We start from the raw sequence: 8,002 nt of genomic DNA, 5'->3' as shown, positions 1-8,002 counted from the left end.
GTTCAACAAGCCATCTCTTACAGGTAAATAGCATAGGAGTTCTGTTACTCGCAAGGGAAAAAAGGCATGCATGCAGTTGTCAAATTCTGCAAATGCAGAAAACCTCTTCATCCCAACCAGTTAATTTGGTTTTGGACCATTATCTTTGTCCGCATTTAAGTTTTTCCCTTGACCACCTTTGCTCAGAACACACAAGCAGTGTGTCACAGATCTTGCTGTTACCACTATGGCAGCACCTGCTAATCGGGAAAAAGCAAGATGATAATTCTCCACATTAAGGCTTTGGAGGTCATTCCTGCTCATTAGTATCCACAGCAATGCAGCTTTTCTTCCATCATGTTGCTGCCAGAGAAAGCTAGCATAGTGCCCTGTCAATGTTGGGGCCTTCCGAATCTCGCCAGCCTAGTCGGCAACCAGGGATGATGGGAATTGTAGACTTGAAGGCATACTGAAGGTGGAGACCAAAGGTAGCCATTTCTCCAAGATTGTTCTGTTGATCTGTAGGACTCTTGTTCTCTTCTGACCTATGCTTAAATAGCTGATGCTTTCACAAGACCACATCCTCAGCATCTTCTCCAGCTCTTTTTCTCCTGGTTGTTATTCTTCCTTTTAAAACGGCCTGATAAATAAAAACAAAAACATCAACAGGCTGTTTCTGGTTCTCAGCTTCCCGAACATAAAATCAGCACATTTCAACTGATTTTAAAGCTTTTTTGCATTGTACGGACTTGTAAGTCACTTTGAGACTTTGAGGAGAAAGCAATGAAAAACTAATTGAGGGAGAGAAATCAATCAAGCATCCAGTAATAAAAAGCAGGACCTCAATCATTCCAATGTAAAAAAAAACAACAGACCCCTATGTAAAGACTTCAAACTAGTCACTGCACAAGCATTGAAATTATAATAATAATAATAATAATAATATAATAATAATAATAATACATTTTTATTTATATCCCATCCTCCCCAGCCAAGACCGGGCTCAGGGCAGCTAACAACCAATAATAAAAACAAGTTGATTAAAATACAATTTAAAAGATTAAGACACAATAATAAAACAATTAGGGAGCAATCTCTTCATAGGAGAAAGGAAAAAGAAAGAGGGGGAGGGAATCAAACTGATTCTGAGCCAAAGGCCAGGTGGAACAACTCTTTCTTACAGGCCCTGCGGAAAGAGATCAGATCCCGCAGGGCCCTGGTCTCAAGAGACAGAGCACTCCACCAGGCCAGTGTTGAGAAGGCCCTGGCTCTGGTTGAGGCTAATCTAACTTCCTTAGGGCCCGGGACATCTAGGGTGTTGCTATATAAGGACCTCCGTGGGGAATACCAGGAAAGGGGGTCCCATAGGTAACGAGGGTCCTAGGAATTATGAGAATATATGCAAGGACCAACTTGAACAAGCCCAATTGTGCCGTTTATAAAACTTGCATTGAGTAAGACTCAATATATCTGTGGCCCCCATAGCTTCTTCCAACAAAGAACCACAAGCTTAGGCTTATTAACACAATTACGACATAAAACTCTGGTGCATATGCCTCTTACAAGGCCATTAAGTGCCTTAATTTTTCACATACCTCATGCCATACTACCAAAAACTCAAAAAAGAGCAAGGCAAAAATTGAACAAAAGAGCCCTCTTGGATCAGGCCAAATGGCCACCTAATCCATCATCCTGTGGCCAACCAGATCCCCCAGTAGGAACCCTACAAGATTTAATAAGGGTTTATGAATGAAGCAGCAAACAAGCACATGTCTCCTGCATGGTTTATCTCCTCAGTCACCATCCGAAGACTCAGAGAAGCAGTAGGAATATGCAGGTTGCAGACCACAAGGGCCCAGCTTGCTCTCCAACAGTGTGGAAGGGGACTATACGTCACAGAGCCCAAAGGCCTACGCTCCCATACGCCACATGGACAGAGCTGAGAGAGAGCAACCTCTCCAGATATCCCCGTTGGTTGAAGGGAGGACAAACTGCAAAGTGCCTCTACGGTATAAGAAGTTACTAGCCTCTTTACCAGCATGCCCCAAGGTGGTACCTTATATTTGTTGGGACTCCAACTCCCATTAGCCTCAGCCAATAAACCAGAGTTTACTGAGATGGAAGATTATGATGAGAGTAGTAGCCCAGCAACATCTGGCACATTGGGAAAACACTTAATATCCGCTTCCAATATAATGATCCCAAGCGACTACAAAGACTGTTGTATGCAGGCCAGCAGGACATTAGCAAACTCTCTTCTGGAAGGACAAAGCAACCCTTTTACCTGGTTGACTCTTGTGGAGCTCCAGTGTCCATGATGTGCAGGATCCTCACCACACCCAGAAGTCAGGCCCTCATCCTTGCTCAGGCCCCAGGTATGATATACAACTAGCGGCATGACATAGGAAAATGCAGAATACCTGCTACTAAGAATAAAAAAGCAGGGTTATCTTTCAGAATTGGGCATCTGAAAGCGGAGGGCATTTGCCCAATAAGAAAAAACAACAACAGACAACCCCTGAATAAATCTGCACTCCCACATACATGCCATACCCCCCACAATATCCTTTAAAAGTGATTGTATTTTTTATGATCAGGAGAAAACTGTTGGGGTCTCTTTGAAAAGTTTATTGAAAACAAAATCCCATTAGCAAAGCTCTTGCTTGAGGAGTGTCTCCTGCATGGTTTATCTCCTCAGTCACCGTCCGAAGACTCAGAGAAGCAGTAGGAATATGCAGGTTGCAGACCACAAGGGCCCAGCTTGCTCTCCAACGGTGTGGAAGGGGACTATACGTCACAGAGCCCAAAGGCCTACGCTCCCATACGCCACATGGACAGAGCTGAGAGAGAGCAACCTCTCCAGATATCCCCGTTGGGTTGATAGCAGGATCAACAGCAAGTGCATTTGTAGAAAGCTGTCTATTGTCTAGGCCAGCATGGCCAATGACCTAGAATGGGCACTGTGGTCCAACACAGCTTATGCCCTTTCAGAATTACTTATACCAAGACAGCATTTTTTATTTCAATGCACTTTTAATCTAAACCTAAGAATACAGCAATATTTTCACAGTGGAGTTTATAAAGACAACACCCCACAGTGGTCTTAACGACACACACACACCACAGGCCACAACAGGCAAATAGGAAAAAACAATTATTCTCGTGAATACCTTGAGAGTCAAAACTGCTGTACATACCCATTTCAGGATTATATGTCCATTCCAACAGCATGCAATGAACTTTCAAGCGTACTGGAATGGGAAGAACAGAATTGTACAATAATTAAGACAGCTGCTTCTCAAACTGAGAGTCCCAATGTATTCCTGGGGTGGTCACACTATGGGTATGTGTCTGTATCATTTCTCTCTCCCCGCCCCCCGCCCCCAATTTCTAGGGATTTTAAAGAAAATTCATGATGGGCCCACAGCACTTCTGTTGTGGATCCTCTTGGAGCAACTTGGTTACTGACCCCCTGCATATTAAATTCTATTTAAATAAGCAATATGTACTCTAACAACAATACGCTAATTAAAACATGGAATATATAATATGCAATTGCCCAGTGTTAAATTTGAACTTGAAAGTCTTATTTTCTTTTTCAGCGAGAGGAGATAGGACTAGAAAGCTTAGCTGCTTTGCCGCCATAGTTTTTTTGCTGATGTTATTGGGGGAGGAAGATGTTCTGGTTGATTTCTATGAATTGCACGTCATTTTATAATAACTCTTTTTTACTTAAGCTCTTAAAAATATTGCTAAGTGGCCTGGAAACCTTTCTGCAACAGGCTACTTGTAAGTTCAACAACTAATAAAATAGAAGGAGCAAAGCTCAGTGGTAGATGATCTGTTCTGCATGCAGAAGGTTCCAGGTTCAATCCTTCGCATCTCCAGGTAGGGTGACCCCTGCCCAAATCCATGGGGAGCCACTGCCAGTCAGTGTAGACAGCATTGAGCTTGATGGACAAATGGTCTTAACTCTGTATAAGGCAGCTTTCTATGTTCCTAGGTAAATTTTATTTATAAATGGACCTCACTCCCAAAGGTTTAAGCAGCACTGGATTAAACACAACTTTTTAACAATACCACACTAGCACAAAGCAACAGCCACAGTAAGGAAATACTATCAGTGAAGCAATGTCTCCTGCATGGTTTATCTCCTCAGTCACAGTCCAAAGACTCAGAGAAGCAGTAGGAATATGCAGGTTGCAGACCACTAGGGCCCAGCTTGCTCTCCAACGGTGTGGAAGGGGACTATACGTCACAGAGCCCAAAGGCCTACGCTCCCATACGCCACATGGACAGAGCTGAGAGAGAACAACCTCTCCAGATATCCCCGTTGGTTGAAGGCAGGACAAACTGCAAAGCGCCTCTACAGTATAAGAAGTTGTTGTTTAGTCGTGTCCGACTCTTCGTGACACTATGGACCAGAGCACACCAGGCACAACTTTTATATGCCTGTTGTCTTTGTCCATGGAGTTTTCTTGGCAGGGATACTGGAGTGGCTTGCCAGTTCCTGCTCCAGTATAAGAAGTTACTAGCCTCTATACCAGCATGCCCCAAGGTGGTACCTTATATTTGTTGGGACTCCAACTCCCATTAGCCTCAGCCAATAAACCAGAGTTTATTGAGATGGGTGATTATGATGAGAGTAGTAGCCCAGCAACATCTGGCACATTGGGAAAACGCTTAATATCCGCTTCCAATATAATGATCCCAAGCGACTACAAAGACTGTTGTATGCAGGCCAGCAGGACATTAGCAAACTCTCTTCTGGAAGGACAAAGCAACCCTTTTACCTGGTTGACTCTTGTGGAGCTCCAGTGCCCATGATGCACAGACGTCTGATCCTCACCACATCCAGAAGTCAGCCCCTCATCCTTGCTCAGGACCCAGGTATGATATAAAACTAGCGGCATGACATACCAAATGCAGAATACCTGCTACTAAGAATAAAAAAGCAGGGTTATATTTCAGAATTGGGCCTCTGAAAGCGGAGGGCATTTGCCCAACAAGAAAAAACAACAACAGACAACCCCTGAATAAATCTGCACTCCCACATAAATGCCATACCCCCCACAATATCCTTTAAAAGTGATTGTATTTTTTATGATCAGGAGAAAACTGTTGTGGTGTCTTTGAAAAGTGTATTGAAAACAAAATCCCATTAGCAAAGCTCTTCCTTGAGGAGTGTCTCCTGCATGGTTTATCTCCTCAGTCACCGTCCGAAGACTCAGAGAAGCAGTAGGAATATGCAGGTTGCAGACCACGAGGGCCCAGCTTGCTCTCCAACGGTGTGGAAGGGGACTATACGTCACAGAGCCCAAAGGCCTACGCTCCCATACGCCACATGGACAGAGCTGAGAGAGAGCAACCTCTCCAGATATCCCCGTTGGGTTGACAGCAGGATGAAGTGCCTCAATTTCTAGAAGTTTTATAGTCTCTAGGTCAGCAAGGGCCGAGTACGCTCAAAATACTGGTGCCCCCAACTCCCAAGGGTAAAGTACAAGGAGCAGAACTTTATTTTTGCAGTGGAGACAAGTGATGTGCTCCATAAGGATTTTGCACTTTCAATATGTTAAAGAAAAACCTTTTCCTTTAGACATCTCTGAGAAGGAGGCTGTGTACACACTACCTTCAAAATACATTCTAAACACATTCCCCCCCCCCCAAGAATTATGGGCACTGTAGTTTACCCCTCATAGTTTCCAGTAACCGCTAAACTACAGTGCTACAGAAAAGCACATGCTTCAAAGTTATATACACAGCCAAAGTATAACATCTGCATATATTCCATTTGTATAAAATTATGCTGTTCCTATATTTGCAAGTCTTCCCAACCAATTGCCGTTCAGGTATTGCTAGACTACAACCCCCAAGCATTCTTTGCTATTGGCCATGCTGACTGGGGCTCAGTAATAGCTGTAGTCCAAAACATCTGGAGTGCACCAGGTTGATGAAGGCTAGTTCAGGTAGCAATTTGCTGATTAAGATCAAACAGAATTTTTCCCCCAATACCTTTCATTTCCAAACTGGACATGTTCACCTGTGGATCAAATGCCCTCCTCAGCAGCATCTAATGAGGTTCTCAAGGCTTTCTGACCAGAAAAAACAAGTGTGCATTAGTATACTGTATTTTAACTGCCTGAAATACAGCTTCATACAGTACCATTGGCACCAAGCAAGGTACAGCCTAGCATCCAATAATACACTGCATAAACATTTATGCCCAAACTTGTATTTGTTTATAAATGCTTGGTTTCAGGCAATCTTTAAAGCATCACAAAGATCAGAAAAACTGTTAGGCAAGTCCGTATTCTTGCAGATTAAATGCTTCAGAGTCTCATAGTTTTAAACAAAATCTTGCTTGAAATTATCAAAGTTGAAAGGTTTCTCGCCACCCAACAGCACCTTGATATGCACATGTGTACACTGTTAAGAGGTCACTAGCATGCAGAAAAAAGGTTTTCAAATCAAGCATAGGATCGTGCTAGTGCAGGTTTTTAGTGGTTCAATAAATATAAACCAACAAGCCTGAGGCTTGTTGTGAGGATGAAATGGGAAGAGGGGGGAACCTTGTACACCACCTTGAGCTCCTTTAAGGAAAGGTGAGAAACTAACTAAACAATAAAACATTTTAGCGAGGTAGGCAAGATCCAATTTGCCTTGCAAGTTTAACAGAACTTCACAAAGAAGACACCCATGCAAACGGGTAGAAATGAGGCTGGTCATAGCTTTCTTCCCAACCAAAGAGGATTCCCAGATAGAAATCAGGGAAGTGCACTGTAAGCAGAGAAATGGTTGCTGTAGGGCACCATTCTTTCCAGACCTCAAAAACAAATTGCGAGCCATGCCGGCTGCCGTCCTCCAAAATACACCGACTTGCAGTACTGGTGAATTTCTGCCTGCCGCCACACACTTTCAAGGTGCAGGAACTCTCCCCCTCCCATAAAATAAATATAATTTAATATAATAAATATAATTTATTTTATAATCTTTTGGATGGAGTTTTCTGTGGCACTAACTGCAACAACGGCGCTCCTTCAACGCTGAAATTCAAGAAACGAGCGGAAATTCAATAGGGAAAATCTCATCACTGCATCTTCCGTAGTTTCCTTCATTTATTAAGATATCAAAACGGTGCAACTATAAAAGCAACTTAATTAATCACTTATAGTTATTACATTCACTAACTTATTGCTTCTTGTGAGATTAAAATGCCGCGCTTCCCGCTCTTTTAAGGCGAAGGCAGCAGCTCCACCACTTACCTCTTCTTCCCACGCGCCTAGAAAAGAATGTGGGACGCACGACGTGGGCATTTATATCGCGCAGGGGCTGACGGGAAAGATTAAGCCGCCCGACTGCACGGCGCATGCGGCAATGGTTTCCCGTCGAAGGGGAAGACGTAAAAAGCCCACGAGTTTCATCTATTTAGGCAATCTTCACTTCCGGTTCTCAATCGGCTTTTTCAGCATGCGGGGCAATGTGGGGCGGAAAGGCATATATGAATAGTATTATATATATTTTTTAAAAATCGAACAACAACAAAATGGTCCTCGGGGCATATTTGAGAGCACTGCACTTCTGTCTCCAGATTTCTCTCTCCCTCTCCCGCTTAAACCTTACTCCACTATAGCTAATTCTACCAGTTTTGTACCGCACATGGTGGAGTATATCGATGGCCAATGGGAACCGAACTTTTTACAGATCCATGAAGACTGCACCTTTCAGGGTATTTTATTTTTTTCTATTTAAACAACGGCGACACAACGCATGCGTAATAGCGAAGTGGGGGGAAGAGAGAGAGAGAGGGAGGAAGGGAGAGGATGGAGGGATGCAGAGGAGCAGTGATTGGTTGAACTCCAAGGTGGTGCCGAGTTGAAAGAGAAGGTGATTCTAAGAAAAGAGACTCCGACGCCGTTCTGACAACAAGGGCTCCCTCTACCGAGTGAAATGGCGAATGGAGGCCGAAAGAGGAGCCCCCGTTATGTACCGGTATTTTAATAAATATTAATGACAATGACAATGA

The 8,002-nt window shown here is 43.5% G+C and overlaps 1 long non-coding RNA gene across 4 annotated transcripts; it reads right to left on the bottom strand.

Moving 5' to 3' along the window:
• On the bottom strand, positions 1 to 7,289 carry LOC309346178. Of its 4 annotated transcripts, none has more exons than XR_014158415.1 (6): positions 7,242 to 7,262; positions 5,992 to 6,071; positions 4,773 to 4,919; positions 3,177 to 3,230; positions 2,264 to 2,402; positions 1 to 619 (listed from the first exon to the last, which is right to left on the bottom strand). It is a non-coding gene; the product is annotated as an uncharacterized lncRNA (long non-coding RNA). The 4 variants fall into 4 exon arrangements; XR_014158416.1 differs by having other exon boundaries at positions 4 to 619; positions 2,264 to 2,405; XR_014158417.1 differs by lacking the exon at positions 7,242 to 7,262 and adding an exon at positions 6,803 to 6,821 and having other exon boundaries at positions 4 to 619; positions 2,264 to 2,405.
• Positions 7,290 to 8,002: the final 713 nt, after the last annotated feature.

Source organism: Podarcis erhardii, assembly GCF_964252035.2.
Source record: "Podarcis erhardii genome assembly, chromosome: 7".
In the NCBI taxonomy this organism is placed as follows: Eukaryota; Metazoa; Chordata; class Lepidosauria; order Squamata; family Lacertidae; genus Podarcis; species Podarcis erhardii.
This window is presented reverse-complemented; position numbering and strand designations above follow the sequence as displayed.